This window comes from Hipposideros armiger, unplaced genomic scaffold, assembly GCF_001890085.2.
Source record: "Hipposideros armiger isolate ML-2016 unplaced genomic scaffold, ASM189008v1 scaffold_8, whole genome shotgun sequence".
In the NCBI taxonomy this organism is placed as follows: domain Eukaryota; kingdom Metazoa; phylum Chordata; class Mammalia; order Chiroptera; family Hipposideridae; genus Hipposideros; species Hipposideros armiger.
The window spans coordinates 1,763,556-1,778,496 of record NW_017731358.1 but is presented as its reverse complement, the minus strand read 5'-3'; the positions used below and the strand labels follow the sequence as shown (position 1 = coordinate 1,778,496).

The window sequence follows — 14,941 nt, the reverse complement described above, 5'->3', positions numbered from 1 at the left end:
TATTGTCAAGACTATAAAATTTTTGCCAATATGATGGATGTAAAATGGTATCTTATGATTTTAGATTTGTTTCTTAATTGCTAGTGATGTTGAGCATCTTTTCATGTTAATAGTCCATTCATGTTTCCTCTTCTATAAGTTGCCTATTCATATTTTCCCCCTATTTTATATTGATCTATTTGTCTTTTTCATTTTGATTTGTAGAATTTTTGTACAGATGTACAAATCTTTGTCAGTGAAAATCTCTCCCAACCTGTGGTTTATCTTCACTTTTTTATGGTTCTTATTTTTTCCCACCATAAAACTTCACCTTCTATGACTTGAGATTTTTAAAATTTACTACGTCATAAAATATACTTACCACTTTGGATATATATGTATACATATTTTTTTAAGAGAAAGTTATTTTTATCTTTCACATAGAAAAATCTATCAAATCAATGGTATTGAATGGTCATACATTTGAAAGTATTTTAAAATTACAAGTGCTGATGATATAGACATCAGCAAGTGTTTTTTTTATTGTAATACTTATTTTTTAGAGTAGTTTTATGTTCGCAGAAAACTTGGGCAGAAAGTACAGAGAATTCCCATATTCTCCCTGCCCCCAGACACAACTTCCTTTACTGTCAACATCAGGCACCAGAGTGGTACGTTTGTTACAATTAATGAGTGTACTTCGACCTGTCATTATGACTCAGAGTCCGTCGTTTACATTAGAGTTCACTCTTGGTGTTGCACGTTCTGTAGATTTTGACAAATATATAATGACGTACCCACCACTGTAGTAACATACAGAATAGTTTCACTCCCCTAAAACGTCTCTGTGCTGTGCTCATTCATCCCTTGCTCCTTTTAATCTCTGAAAACCACTGATCTTTTTCCTGACTCCATAGTTTTGCCTTTTAGAACGTCATATTGTTAGAATCATACAGTATGTAGCCTCTTTAGATGGGCTTCTTGCACTTAGTTAAATATGAGTATGTATTTAAGTTTCTGCATGTCTTGTCATCGCTTGATAACTCATTTTTTTTTGGTGCTGAATAATAATCCATTGTCTGGATGTACCACAGTATATTTATCCATTCACCTACTGAGGGACATCGTGGTTGCTTCCAAGTTTTGGCAATTATGAATGAAGCTGCTATATATGTATCTGTGTGAAGGTTTGTGTGTGGACTTAAGTTTTCAACTTATTTGGGCAAATACCAAGGGGTATAATTGCTCGATTATGTGGAAAGAGTATGTTTATTTTTGTAAGAAATCCCCAAACTGTTTTTCAAAGTGGCTGTGCCATTTTGCATTCCCGCGGCAATATTGTTCCACATTCTCACCAGCATTTGGTGGTGTCAGTATTCTTGATTTTGGTCATTCTAATAGGTATGTAGTAGTATCTCATTATTGTTTTAATTTTCGTTTCTCTGTTGACATATGATGTGGAGCACCTCTTCATTTGCTTATTTGCCATCCATTTATCTTTGGCAAGATGCATGTTAAGGTCTTTGGCCAATTTGTTTTCATTTTCCTTAATTTTATTTTATTTATTTTTTTAAAATATAATTTTACTTTATATTTTTTAAAAAATTGTTGGGGTGATATTGATTAGTAAAATTATGTAGTTTTCAATTGTACAGTTATAAAATACATCATCTATATATTACATTGTGTGTTCACCACCCTAAGTCAATTCCTTTTCCATCACTATATAGGGGGTCAAATATTTTTTAATTGGGTTGCTTGTTTTTTCACTGTTGAGGTTTAAGAATTCTTTGTATATTTGGAATAATATTCCTTTATCAAATATATATTTTGCAAATATTTTTTCCCAGTCTGTGACTTGTTTTTCCATTCTCTTAAGGAATATTCACTTTAAAATAAATATCAGGCATTTTTGTTTGTTTGTGGACTCTAATTTTCATTTAATTGATTAGTGTCCTATCATAAGGAATCAAGATTGTAGTATAGCTCACCAAATAAAGTAAGGCAGAATCAGTAAAAATTTAAAGCAACAAACACTTCAAACCTAAACTAGTTATAAAGGAAACAAAGTTTGAGTGCTTTAAGGTCTGAATTTAAATATGTATATGAAACTTCTTTCTGTGGAATATAACAAAAATCACATTTATTCAACTATTTTCTTCACTATTTTGTTAAAGCGATTTTTTTTCCTATTCCTTAGTATAGTTCAACCATAAATATTTTTTCTTAAATATTTAAAATTGAACCTCCTTTCATCATTCTGTATCCTCTTATACTGGTTTTTTAAAAAGTGCTTATACCCCCTGATATAATATGCATACATCTTTTATATCCGATTGTTGTCTTATCCTCACTTAGATTCCATGAGAGCAGAGACTTATTTTTTTTATTACTATATCCTGAGTCCCTTGTACAGTGCCTCATTTGCAATAAATGCTAAAGAAATATTTGTTGAACGAATACAAAACATTGCTTATATTTTAGTATGCAACCTATTTAAAAAAATTATTGCTGATTTCCAAGGCAATTATTATTGTCTTAATTTGTTCTTTTTTCTAAGATTGATTTTACAAAAACTTCTGATAACTCAAAAGGGCTTAGTTGTTTTTTGTTGTTTTTTTTTTTTTAACTAAAACGGATCCAGAGATATGGTTACAATTACATAGTCCAACACAAAAAACTCATGGGAGATCAGGAGTTGGAAGTTTACAAAATAATGAGGGTAACACTGGATATAGAAGAAAAGCTGTTCCGGAGCCTGAAGAGGCAGGCTAACATGGCCTCTCCCTGCAGTCCTGTCTGTGGTCACCGCTGGAGTCCATCTTGCCAGGGCCAAAGCCATCTCTGTCCCTACCACCCCGTACCCCTCAGAAGCCCCCATGGTTCCTGCTTCAGCCTTGGTAGCCCCTGGATCATAGTCTCCTCTGCCACCATGACGATCATCTCCATAGCTACCCCCCATGTGGGAGCCTCCTGGGCCCCCTCCAGGGCCATCCGGTTTAGGGGCCTTACGCTGGTTGCATTCATTCCTCCAATAGAAGTCCATGTTCTCACGTGCAGGGCTAGGGCACTTCCAGTACCCCGCTCGCTGCTGTCCTCCGCCACCGCCGCCTGCTCTGGGGAATCTGCCCTGGTCACTGCCACCTCCGCTGTAGCCCCCACAGCCCTTGGGTCCTCCTCACCCTCGGCCTCCATGCCCACTGCCACCATCCTGATTGAAATCTGCTCGCTGAGTAGCAAATGAGACCTTGATAGGATTCCCAGAGAATTCTTTACCATCAAGCCAGTCAGTAGCCGCTTTAGCAGTAGGTGGTGGGTCATCAAATGACACCGGTGCCTCTCCCTTCAGCTTGCCCGTTTCCCTGTCCATGTACAGATTAATCATGGGCTGTCCTGTCTTCTTGTTCATCTTAATAATGCCAGTCTGCTTGAAGCAGTCAGCCACAGACTCAGTGGTAACATTCTCACCCAGGCCTCACACGAAGATGGTAGTGGTGTCGGAATTGTCCTGTTCAGATCATGACGTGATCCTTGGTCCCGAGGGCCACCAAATTTATTGAAGCCACCATGGTCACTTCCACCCATGCCGCCCCTGCTGCCCCTGCCTCCACAGCTTCTGGGTTCATAGCCACGACTGCTGCAGTTGTAACCACCGCCCTGGCCCCCTTGGTCCTGCTGGCTTCTCTTGTAGCCACCACCAGCACTGCTCTGGTCCTGACTGCCATAACCACTGCCACTGCTCATGGGGGACTGACCTTGGCCATAGTTCCCTCCACTGCCCCCTCCACTGCTCCTGTTGCACTGGTTCTACTGTCCGTAGCCTTGAGGAGGATTATAGGAGCTTTGCTGCTGTCCATAGCCTTGCTGTTGGCCGCCATAGCCAGGCTGGGGGCCATAGCCCCCATTCTGGGGCTCCATAGTTGTTGCTCTGAGAACCGTTACTGTAACTTCCTGAGGTGCTGCTAGGAGTTGGCTGCTGGCCATAGCCGGGGTAGGAAGACTGCTGCCCGTAAGGCGATTGAGAACTCTGGCCACCACCATAGCCACCCATTGAGCCGTATCCCTGGGGAGCTGACTGAGTGCTATGTAGTCTGTTTTGGGTCTGTCCATGAGAGCCATAGCTGCTCTGGCCATAGTTGGAAGTGTCCGCTGATGGGCTGTAACCACCGTAACTGTCCATAGGGCTGATTGCTTTCTGCTGGGAATATCCCTGTCCAGGCTGGGTGGGGGAGACCCCCTGGCTTTGGGTTGCTTGTCAGGTATAGTTGTTTGAGGCCATGTTGGTGCACACGTGCACAGGCTGACGACACACAGCAAGATTCCAAAGTCACAGAGCACCGACACCTAGAGGACTCAAGCATAGATTCTTAAGAGGTTGACCAGTAGGTCTGTGTCGCATATGACGTAATACTTTGCCATCATCAAAAACCAGCTTAAAAAAAAAAAGGACATCCAATATGAATTGTAATGCAATTTAATTGTTATGTTAATTATCTGTAAATGTCTCCATGGTTTGACCTATAAATTTGTCTAAAAATTGGTCAATACTAGGAATATACCAATCACAGGAAAAAGACATGGTTTAGACATAACCATGGAAATAGCTAAATAAACCGTGTATGATATCTTTTGATGTGAAGAAATTCTTTTAATTTTTTTTCTAATTTTGTATGGTGGTAAAATACATATAACAATAAATGTATTGTCATAACCATTTTAAGTGTACAGTTCAGTGGTATTAAGTACAATCATATTTTTGTGCAACTATTATCACCATTCATCTCCAGAACTATTTTCATCTTGGAAAAGTAAACTCTGTGCCCATTAAACAATAAGCTCTCTCCTTCCTTCAGCCCCCCCAGGCAACCTCCATTCCACTTTCTGTCCCTATGATTTTGACTACTCTAAGTACCTCATGTAAGTGGAATCATACAGTAGTTGTCTTTTTGTGACTGGTTTATTTCACTTAGCATAATGTCTCCAAGGTTCATCCATGTTGTAACATGTCAGAATTTCCTCCCTTTTTAAGGCTGAATGATAATATTCCATTGTACATGACACATTTTGCTTATCCATTCATTTGTCAATAGACACTGCAGTTTTTACTCCTGGTCTTTACCCAGATGATGGGTACTACCTTAACACTTGCCACTGGGAATGGCTTTTCCCTCCAGGAGAGCCTCTGTCCCTTATAGGAGTGTAGTTTTACTCTTGTAGATTTAAATAATAGAGGCTCATCAGAATGTGACACAGCCCCATATTCATACAATAAATACATGTATTTAGTGTTGGGCTGTTTCCTTAAGAAACATGCTTTTTAGCTTTTTTTTTTTGTCAGTGATGTTGGAAACAGTTTATGGCAGTCTTGAGAATTTTAAAACTTAGGGTGATTTCTGTTCCCAATGCATTAACATACATATGATTTTTTAAAAATCTAAAATGTGTTTTATAAGAAAAAGTTCATGTTTATCTGTTGAGATGTATTTTTATTTTTACCCTTGAAAGTAGTGACTTTTCCTATGGCTGACTGCATCAGAGTCACTGGGATGCTTATTAAAATTACACATTCCTGGGGGGGGGTGAGTGGGGCGGCAGATTGGGGGAGAGGGGTTGTCACTTTATAACTATTGCACTGTGTTGTACAGCTGAAACTAATTTAAAAAAATGTTTATTTCACATATAAAAAAAGAAAGAAATGGAAACAAAAACTTACACATTCCTCAAACTGTGAAGATTAAGATTATGACAGAGTGAGTGGAGATAGGGGTCCAGTAGTCTGTATTTTGACATGCTTGTTATTTGGTCAGAAATAGGTGTGGTCACCATTATTCAAGGCAACTTTCTTACTGACATCTTTATATATTCTAGATTTTATTGTATATCACCTAAATATCTCCATACCTTATGGCATTAAACAAAAGGCAAATTCAAAATAGACTTGTCAGTTATTTTGAGACTTCAATAAAATCCTCTTATAAGACAAGTTGTTAGACACAGATTTAGTTATGCTACAGGTCGTACCAGAGCAAATAAGATTTAAGCCAATCCATAAGTCTGTAAGAATTTACGTAGTAGTTTATGTTCCTTTCCCCTCAAATTGTGTTAAACACAAAAAATTTGAACTTGTAGGGTGTCTTAGTGTATACTTACTTGAAAGTGTAACAGCAGTTTTATGAAGGTAAATACATCATAATTATGCATATTGGTTTGTTAGTTCTCCCAGTTAAGTCATCTGACATCTTATGTTTCCTGTTATTTTGTTGGTAATATGCATCACCAGAAACATGCTGCTCAGATGCTATAGATCAACAGGTGTTTAATGAGCATCCATTGTATCTGTAGTCCTTAGCCATTGTAAATTAGACCTAGTGATGAACTATGGGATATGAATAAATACTTTACATATACATATTATCGAAGTTGTACAGTCTCTTAAGTTGCACAATCTCTGTTAGAGTATAAGGATGGTTAAACAGGAGGATGAAGACTTGCTGATAGAAAATAACATTTTTAGTAAAAAGATTCTTGGTTCTTCAAGCAATATAGTTAATATGATTGCATTAAGGTTATTGTAGCTAGATTCTTCAAAGATAACCCAGTCTTCAGGACAGTTTTGTTTACTACTGAAAGACATGATTGGTAAATTTGTGGGACAGAATTATAAACTATCCATAAAGAGTTAATGAAATTATTTTGAAATGATTGATCTTGTAGATATGTGTTGCGTTTAATTTTGAGAATTTATCAGCAAAGGGTAACAGCAGCTATACACAATGAACTAGGGTTGGAATGTAACCAATCCTAATTTTATAGATAGATAAGAAAGCACAGATCTTGATCTGTAATTTTGTCTCATTGAGAGTTAGAGGGATTGGCAGTCCTTGTATTTCTAAGTTAGTTTGTGTTTACTATTATGAGTGGCAATAGAATTTTGGCCCCCCCAAAATTGGGAAACAATATGAAGGTTTCTTTTCCCTCTACCATGTTTCCCCATGTATAAGATGTTCCCATGTATAAGATGCATCTTAATGTTGGGGCCCAAAATTTGAAAAAAAATGTATTACATAACTTCTTTTTCATCAGCAATTCTTCTTGCCTCATGCTGAACCATTTTTGTGGACACAGAAATTCCAGTTGCCCTTTGCTCTTCAATCCATATCTTCAATTCCCTCTCTAAATCTGGCCATTTTGCTGACTTGCCTCTCAAGGCCGTCTTGTGCCATGGCGTTTTCAGGAGGGTTTCTTCTTTCCGTACCCAGTCTTGGATTGTTTTCTCAGTTGGAGGAGGGCCAAACTTACATTCAGCAGCACGATTTCCATTCACTTTTGCAAACTGGATCACTTTTAACTTGAATTCAGCACTGTACGAAAATCTTTTCTGAGCCATTTCTTGGCAGAACGGGGCAAAACGTAACCTACCATAATATACCGGTAACAAGTGTGAAACAATGAGTGCAAAGACAACAAACACGTAAAAGCGGGAAATGCAAGTAAAAACATCTACAACAATGAGAGCAAAAACAAGTGCAAAAAAAGCAGGGCATGCAAGTAAAAAAAACCCCAACAACCACTGTATAAGACGCACCCAGTTTTTAGACCCCAAATTTTTCGGAAAAGGGTGTGTCTTATACATGGGGAAATACGGTAATTAATTAGTTTTAGCTTCCAGGAAGAGATTGAAAATGGAGAGGGGAATGGGGGAGCCAAGCTACTTGTCTTACTTGTTGATTGTTAATAGGCATTTTCAGAGTTTCTAGTTGGGAATTCTTTTTTTCTCATTTCAGTTTCATGTGCCTTATATTCCTGGAAAAATTTTCAGACTTCTATTTTAAAATATTATATCTGTTCTGTAGGAGCATACTCGTGGTTCATCAAAGTATCAGGCCGGACCGGCTTTTCAACATTTAAAAAATTGTTTTCCAGACATTTTGACTTGTCTTAAAAATTGATGTTTATTCTCAGCCCTTATCTTATTTGATCTGTCAGTAGCTTTTGACATAGTTGATCACTCCTTCCTCCTTGATACACTTTTTTTCACTTCCTTTCTACACCACACTCTCTTGGTTTTCCTCTTACCTTGTTTGTTGCTTCTTCTCAGTTTCTTTTGCTACTTCCCCCTTGTTCTCCCTGACCTTTAATATCAGAGTGCCCCTGATCTCAGCCCCTAATCCTTTTTTCTGTCTTCATTTTCCTTTGGATAATAGCCAGTCTCGTGGCTGTAAATACTATCTATATGCCCATGATTCCTAAATTTATACTCCCAGCTCAGACTTCTGAACTCCAGACTCTTATATTTACTGGCCTATTTGATGTCACCACTTCTATATATATATCTAATAAAGATTTCAGTTTAATACAAAACTGAATTCAGGATCTTTTTGCCCCAAAACTGTTTTGCCCATAGTTTTCTCCATCTCAGTTGGTTGCAACTCTATCCTTTTGGCTGCTCTAGCCAAAATCTTTGAATCCATCCTTGTTTACACATATGGCTTATCTGTACATACGCTCACATGCCCTGTCCAATCCCTGAGGGAATCCTCTTGGCTTTACATTCAAAATATATCCAGAATCTGAACATTTCTTACTCTGAACTGGTATTTAGTTTAAGCCAATGTCATTTCTTACCTGCATTCTCTAGCCTCCTAACTGGTCTTCTTGCTTCCTCTTTCGTTTCCCTACAGCCTTCTCCACACAGCAGCCAGAGTGATTCTTGAAAAAAAATAGGTCATACTGTGTCTCTTCCCTGCTTCACACCCTTTGGCGGTTCCCTATTTCATTTAGAATAAAACTAGAATCTTTACTGTTGGCTTACAAGGCTCTTAATGACGATGGGCTCTCCATTAATTCTCTCACTTCCTTTCCTGCACCTCTCCTTTGCTTTTCCTGTTTCAGCCACACTGGCCTCCTTGCTATTCTCTGAACACACCAGGGCCGTTGCATTGGTTATTTTTTCTGCCTATAACATCCATCTTGACCACCCTATTTAAAATTGTAGCTCTCCCTGCCCCCATCCCATTCTGTTTTACTTTTTTTTAATAGCACGTATCACCTTAGCGAATAGTATCTAATTGACTTATTTATTATGTTTGTTTTTTATTGCCTGTCCTCCTCTTCTAATTTAAAGTCTAGGAGGGCAAGGATCTCTGTTTATTTCATTCACACATGCCAAGCAATAGATATTTGCTCCTGTTTGTTGTTAGAGAAAAGGAAGGGAAATCTCAGGTTTCTTTGTTTGTCCGAATTTTTCTAGTTGTGTTTTTTGTAAGTTGTTTAAAGTTTTTTATCCCCCCAGTTTTGATTAGTATAACTATTTCAGTTCTTTTCTTTGAATGTTTAAGGATTCTGTTTGATTATAAGTTGAATGCAGCGTGGGAATCATGGTATTGTAATTTTGTGGTGGTATTGGAGTGAATTCCTCCTTAGCTCCTTTGAGGTTTTTTTCAAGGCCTGTTTTAGAAGTCCAAATTTTATATTAGTCTACATTCTGGAGTAAAAAATTATAAAAAATTTCCCATTTCTCTTAAGTTTAAAAGAAATTACAGGTATTGTAATGCTTAGATTAAAGGTATACAGGCTCATCCTCATATATGGAAAAAACTGACTTTTTCCTTGTTTTATTTTAAATCTAGTGGTGAGGTTATGCAATCATTTGTGTGTTCTTTTTTCTTTTATTTTCTCTAACGACTTTTATAGTAACATCTGTACAAGGCTGGAGAGGTCATGGCAGGTTGAAATAAACTACAAGCTACAGCAAGAGGGAATTGGAAAGTTACACAAAAATACATGTGCACTGAGATGGAGGTATAGTCATCATGAGTGGCCCCAGGCCCTGGATTACATAACTGTTTTCAGTACTGCATCTATCCTTCCATACAGTAAATAAATGAGCTAGGGATGTATAGCAAAGTGAACCATAGTCTCTCTCAAGGTCTCTCAATTTAGGCATCCATACCAGTAGTTGAATTATCATATTGAGTGCCAAGTGAAACAAGCATAAGGTGCTTTGTGGAAATGGTGGTGGTGAGGTACTCATCTGCTGAGGAGTAGAAGGTACTTCAGTGTCGCAAGATGGTTTATGGTGTGAACATTGGCTTTGAAACTCCAAGCCTATTTATTAGTCTCTTAAATTTGTATTCTTCTGCATCCTGTTTACAATCTTGTAAAAATTGCAGGGTTTTAATGGAGATGAAATACTATGTGAAATGCTTTTCTAAACACAGCTGCTGCACTTTTATTAAACAGTTCCGACATTTAGCAATTTGCTAAGCTTTCTTCCAATTCAAGATTCTGTGAGTCTGGGGTTGTTACTCCCTCTTAATTTTTTTTTTTCCTTTTTATTATTTTACATTACTATTTTGTATTCTCTATATCTTGCACTAAGGTGCCCTACACATTGTAAAACACAGTGAGCGGTAAGGCAAAATTATTTTCATTATGTATTAATAGGGATTTTTTTGTTGTTGTTAATGGAGGAGTCTGGGAAAGTTATGGCTGTGATTTGTTTAGCAGCCCATGATATGTCATGGAGAGAACGCAGGAAGGCCCAGTATATAGTTACCTACTTGCTCTGATTTGCAGTATATCTTGAGCCTTAAATACCATTTCCAGTTCCTGAAAAGGGTAATGGGGAACAGCTGTGGAAGGGGAATTTGGCAGGTCTCTGATTATAATTTTTGGCATTTTTGTCTGTGCGTCGTCCTAGATGTCCCTCACACCTTGCTGCTTTTTCTCAGTGTGAGTCTGCTGATAGTCCCATCTTATACTTGGTCATCCTGATAGTATTACCAGTCACAGTGTCCTTTTCTTAGAGAAATCTCATCTCTCCTGTTAAAACCATGACGTTATAGTGCTCCCTTCTCCTTAATGGTATTGCCTGTGACAGACCACTAATATGATAAACTTTGCAGTTTAACTGCTTTAGTTGAACATTTTATTTTTATTTATTTTATTTTATTTTTTAGCTGAGCCATCCTGCCACCTGCCACCTGTTGGCAGCTCAGCGGCAGCTCAGCACTCTTGAGCGAACTCTTAACCAACTGAGCCACTTGGCTGGCCCGGAAATTTGATTTTAATCCTTTAAACAGTGATGGTAGCTACTTTGTTTTCTCATCAAATCAAAACATACTACCATGATGAGAATTCTTGGGAATAGATTGCCTTTGTAGAAAGTCAACTTAAAAAATTGTTTTTGAAGTAGACCTTCCTGAGTTTGTTGTGATTTCAAGACAGAAATATCTTCTTCAGCTTTTATTTTTCTGGGCCTAGTTGAAGGCAATATTATCTAGCCTGTAAGTTTGTAGTTTTTTTCTTCACCCTCTTTTTTCTCATTAAAGTGACTGTACCCCTCTTCAAATGACTAATGCCTTCATTTTAACTTTGTATTTTCTGTGAAAACTGGAGGGGACTATTAACCAGTCAGGTGTCACTGCTGACTTATTGATCCCAACATAATAGATGGACCATCTCTTCTTCCACCATGCTCTTTGATGGCACAGTAGAATGATGTTAACTGCACCTGTAATTATAGTGCCATTTCACCTGTTTGGATATGGTAACTCCCTGGACAAGAAATTCAGGCTGTTAGATGAGGAAGGGTGAAATGGAAACATAGCTTTCTGAACCATTATTGGAGTGTGTGTATATGTGTGTGTGTGTATAAGAAATCGAATTTGCTATCTGTTCAAAATAAAACATTATTTCCTTAGACTAGTTTCCTGTGAATAGTATTTGCCATGATTAAAAACAAAACTAACTCACATGATAAAAAAATAACTTTGTAGGGTTGGCCGAGTGGCTCAGTTGGTTAAGAGCTCACTCAAGAGTGCGAGCTCTGAGCAACAGGGTTACCGGTTCGATTCCTGGCCCAAGCTGAGCTGCCTCTGAGCTGCCAAAAGGGGGCAGGATGGCTCAGCTAAAAAAAAAAAACAACTTTGTATATAGCCCCTATCTGCTATGCAGAGCAAATCCTGGAAGTGACCATTGAAATCACACCCCTATTAAGGAGTGAATCTGGAGCCCTAGGAACAGAAGACCTGTACTTCTCCCCTTCTTTCACCTCCAATTCTCTATGCAGGATGATGCCTGGATAATATTGTAACTGGATTACCTTTTTTTTTCCTTTTTTATTATTGGTTTCAGGTGTACAAAATAATATAATGATTAGACGTTTGTATACCCCACAAAGTGATAACCTCCCCTCCCCCAAGTCTACTACCCATCTGACACAGTACATAGTTATTACCTTTTTTTTTTTTTTTTTAAAACAATGAGCTTGGACTCATAGAGTTATTGATACCTGAATAATGTCTTCAGAGTGTGCTATTCATTCACTTGGACTCTTTGGCCTTGAAGGTTTTACTTTGGATACTGTGTATCGACAGGGGAGAACTTGATGGCAAATGAGGTACATGTTCCTTTTACTACCTTTTTTTAAAAGTTTTTTTTTTCTTCTTCCTCTGGGAAATGGCAGAATAATGCTTACAGTCTTTAAAAATATAAAGGAGCTTGATCAGAAAGATATACGTGTGGACAGATGATAATTTCCCCCCCCCTAAAATGTTAAACTGAACAACAAACTTAAAAAAAAAACCCACTCCATTATTTTATCTGTATTCATTATCTTGCCTTTTAAGAAGTACATAAAAGAGGCTTTTTAAAGGGATGAGTGAAACAATATAAAGTTTGGTCAGGGTTTTCATGGTTTATGAGCGTTTTCTTTTTTTTCTGTAACTATGTTGAAAGCACGAGTGAAGGCCTGGAGGAAATCTTGCTTAGAGAAGATAATCAAATCCAGGTTTTAACTTTCCTTTGAATGCTCATTCCAGAATAATAGAATGTTCAGAGCTAGACGTGATAGTAAAGATGATCCAGTCCATTCCTTACTTTTTATGATGAGAGAACTGAGGTCTGGAGAAATTAAATTATTTTCTCAGGGACTCATATTAATAAGTAGAGAGTTAGACTAAAATTTGGTTTCCATTTCTAGTTTGTTTTCCATTACAGGACTGAATTTCTCATGGATATTGCCAGGTTTGCCTAGTAGATCAATCTGAGCACATAGGAGGAGTTACAACATTAAACCTAACATTTGGAGAAGAAAGACCTTTTAATTTCACTGACATGCCTCAAAAATAAAGGCACAGACTTTAAAAAATGTGGCTTATCATTATTGTGTAATAAATATACATTCAGAGCCTTAACTCTCCTTCGTGCTGATTGCAGTGTCAGTTCTCTGTAAGTTCTTAGGGGAGTCAGATAGAAGTGACCTTACTCTGAAAAGCCAAGTGGATTTTCAAATAGTATTTTATCACATTACATAGTGCTGTGGTCTAGATTGAAGTTATGAAGAAGGAGAAGACTCCAGTATATTTGACGTATAATTTTTGGAAGAGGGCAACAACATAGAAGTGTTTGCTCTTGAATTTGAACTTGCTGTTTTATTTGCTGATCATAGGCCTGTTGTAACTTTTTTTTGCTCCTTTTTCAAACCATTTCAAATTCTTGTTGGAACTATGTGATAACAATCTTACTACTGCTTCATTCCCTCTTGGCCCTGTAAAATGAAAAGAGATTGTGTATTTCCTTTAACACTATAATTATAGTTGACATTCAGTGAGTACTTATTGAGTGTCAGGCACTATGCTAAGGTTTTTATATGCATTTACAAATTTAATTGTCACATATCTCTATGGGAGAGGCTGTTATTTGTATTTTGTAGATGAAATTGAAACATAAGGAATTTATTCAACATTACATAGCTAGTACAAAGTAAAACATGAATTCAAACACAGGCAGTTTTTTAAAACTCCATTCCATTGCCTCTCAACATAAAGGTGTTAAAGAGACCAAATTATAAAGGACACAGAATTTACTGAACAAAACAAGGGGTGGACACTCACATTGCAAAAGGATTTAATAAGGGATTTCTTTAAAAAAGCAGGTTTCCAGGCTGTGTATTCTCTGTGTTCTCTGGTCAAAACACATAGGGAGTCATCTCATTGATAGGGGGGTTTTGTTCACTTAGTTTTGCTACCTATTGAGTTACAGGGCTGCCCTTGGGTCATTCGGCTATCCTTGATCCATCCATTGTCCTGTCTTTGCAAAGAATACCCCAGCATTGCCCACAGTGGATAAGGCTATCAAGCTGAAAGAGGAAGTTGGTTGGCCATGGTAGGGACCATGATAGACATATAGGCAACTCCTCGAGTATCTAAATAGTTATTCAATTTATATGCAACTTTTAGGACTGTATCTATTATATAAAGCAAGGAATATAGAGGTTAGTTTCAAAATCTCAACTATATGGTTTTATTTAGTTATTTTTTTATTTTTTATTTTTTTGAACTTCCAGTTTTTATTTTTTAAACATTAAACAAGAAAAACATTCAACCAAATTTTAAAAAATTAGGATGGATTAATTTACAATAAAATAGGCAACTTAAAACATCAGCCCTCTCATTTAGGGCCAAGGCCAATCGTTCCCGTTTAAACAGCAGAATTGCACAGTTGATCATTTTAACCTATATTTGATGGCACAGAAATATAAAAGTCATACAACATCCACTGAGATCATCCCTTCCTTCCAGAGTAGAATTCACTCAATTACTTCTTAGGTTAGCACTCAGGCTTCTAAACATTACCAGTTATAGTTTGAAATATATCTACAACTACTCGGATAACGAGAACACTTTTAAAACAATTCTTATAGGAAACACCTTAAAATAATTTTGTGGCACACTGGACAAGGAACAGCAAAGATGAAAAATAACGTAAAAGAATTATAGTCCCTTGTTTATAGAAACCACCCAAATAAAATATTTCCCCTAATGAATTATCCTTGCTTCTTGTCATTTATTAGCAGAGATGAGTTACAAGAAGCAGGATGCACCATTTTTTGGTTCTTGGTTGTAGCTGCCAGCTTAAGAGTTCATGACTGTAAATGTAAAGTAAAATATGATTATGC

The 14,941-nt window shown here is 37.3% G+C and overlaps 1 protein-coding gene and 1 pseudogene across 9 annotated transcripts in view; one reads left to right on the top strand and one right to left on the bottom strand.

Moving 5' to 3' along the window:
* The window catches only part of ACAP2 (ArfGAP with coiled-coil, ankyrin repeat and PH domains 2), a 142,697-nt gene that overhangs the window by 33,756 nt on the left and 94,000 nt on the right, over positions 1-14,941 (top strand). The gene's annotated exons all lie outside the window — the stretch shown is intronic.
* On the bottom strand, positions 2,751-4,258 carry LOC109387029 (RNA-binding protein FUS pseudogene; annotated as a pseudogene).